Here is a 2,397-nt window from a genome sequence, read left to right as displayed (position 1 = left end):
AGATGCGGTACTCACACCACACACCGAACGCCACGAAGGCTCACCTAAATCTCCGGTGACCCTCGCCACAAAGGCCTAGGTCACGGTTCCACTAAGGGATTTCCTTCGAGGCGGAAACCGGGCCTTACACAAAGATTGGGGCACACATCCACAACTTAATTGGAGGCTCCCAACAAATCGCCACAAAGGCGTAGAATCCGTCTAGGGTTCCAAGAACCCAAGAGTAACAACTTTCTTGCTTTCACCTCCACGAATCACCGTGGAGAACTCAAACCGATGCACCAAATGCAATGGCAAGAACACCACAAAGATGCTCAAGTCCTTCTCTCTCAAATTCCAACAAAGCTACAAAAGCTATTGGGGGAATAAGAGAGGAAGAACAAAAGAATTCACAAACAACACCAAGATCTAGATCTAGAGAGTTCCACTCACAAAGAGATGGATTTGATTGGTAGAAATGTAGATCTAGATCTCCTCTCTCTTTTCCCTCAAATGGGGGCAAGAATCATGGAGGGATTGAGAGATAGTGCAAGCTTATCTAGTTCAACAATGGAGGAGAGAGAGAGTGAGAGAAGCCCCAGCCCAAGGAGGAAGAAGGGGGTATTTATACCCCCAAGAAAATCGAGCCGTTGGGCAAAAACAGGGCCGGATATTCCGGCCTAAGTTGGGGCCGGATAATCCGCCCCCCCCCCCCGGATAATCCGGCCTAAGTTGGGGCCGGATAATCTGCCCCCGGATAATCCGGCCTCAAGGACAAAACCTGGTAAAAATCCGGCCAAATGTCCGGCCTCACATCGGACTTGCTTTTCTTCGGGTCCTTAGCCATTTTTCGAGGGGCCGGATATTTCCGAAATGTCCGGCCCGGATAATCCGGCCCTGGGACAAAACCGGGACAATATCCGGGCAAATGTCCGGCCCCTATACTGAGCAGCAAATCCTCAGGTCCTTAGCCGATTTCGAGGGGGCCGGATATTTCCGAAATATCCGGCCTAAGCAAACTGCAAAAACACCAAAACTAAAACGGGCATAACTTTTGCATCCGGACTCCGATTTCGATGATCTTGGGCTCGTTGAAATCACAACAACGAGCTCTACAAAAATATGCATAGAAACATCATAGTCCAGCAAAGGAGGATAGAAACAAATGATGAAAGGTTTGACCTATCTCAAAAGACATACCGGTAAAACCTCCAATCTTGAAAATGCAACAAGTTGCCCATGGAAAAACCATTCTCAATGAACTAGAGCTTTTCATGAGAATAAGCACAAGCTCTAAAACATCACATGGATAAGATCCAAATAAAACCAAGTAAGATGATGAACCAAACTCGAAAACGCAACAAGTGATCTATGCGAAATCCGTTTTCGATGAACTAGAGCTTGTCATGAGAATAAGCACAAGCTCTAAAACATCACATGGATAAGGTCCAAATAACAACCAAGAAAGATGATGCAAGGATGCAAAGGTTTGAGCTCTCTCCGAACGATACGATCGAGTTACTCACTCGAGAGCCCTCTTGATAGTACGGCAACTAAACTATAAACCGGTCTCCAACTACACTATGAGACCGGTGAGAAAGAAACCCTATCAAGAGCAAACCTTATACTTGCGCATTCCACTTGAGCTCGATGATGATGATCTTGACCTCAACAAGATGGAACGCCTTTCTTGCTTGTGCTTGCTTGACGAAGTCTTGTGGATTGCTCCCCCATAATCCACCATGGGAGAGCTTCTTCTTCGGCGCATCTTCACATAACCATGACCACCATGTGGATGGCAAGACTCAAGCAAAGGACCTCTTCGAGATGGCTCATCTTGAACTTGCACATCATTTCTCCATGGCAAGCTTCAAGCTTATGAACTCTTCGAGTTGGCTCATCTTGAACTTGCACTTCATTTCTTCATTCTTCATCATGTTGATGTCTTGAAGTAACTTGAGGGCTCACTTCATCTTCATCTTCAAGACATACTTGACACTTGATATCCTTCATCAATTTCTTGTTATTGCAACCTTGAAGCTAACATATGGTTCAAGAATTGCCCATGGACAACTCCTACAAATATAACTCAATGCAAACATTAGTCCATAGGGATTTTCATTAATTACCAAAACCACACATGGGGGCTCCATGCACTTTCAGGGGGCTCCTGCACGCCAACCGGTGCGCCTGGGCGTTCCCTGCCGCGGTCAGCTGGGACGCGGCCCAACATGACAAGTAGTATCTTTTTTTTTTTCCTTTCCTTTATCTGTTTACCTTTTGTTTTTCAAAATATGATTATTTTCAACGCAAATGAACATTTTTCACAATGTGAAAATTTGTAAAGTCTGAACAATTTTCAAAATGTGATTTTTTAAATTAAAGCATTTTAAAATTTGAACTTTATAAATTTGACAT

The sequence above is a fragment of the Lolium rigidum genome, chromosome 4 (assembly GCF_022539505.1).
Source record: "Lolium rigidum isolate FL_2022 chromosome 4, APGP_CSIRO_Lrig_0.1, whole genome shotgun sequence".
In the NCBI taxonomy this organism is placed as follows: domain Eukaryota; kingdom Viridiplantae; phylum Streptophyta; class Magnoliopsida; order Poales; family Poaceae; genus Lolium; species Lolium rigidum.
This window is presented reverse-complemented; position numbering follows the sequence as displayed.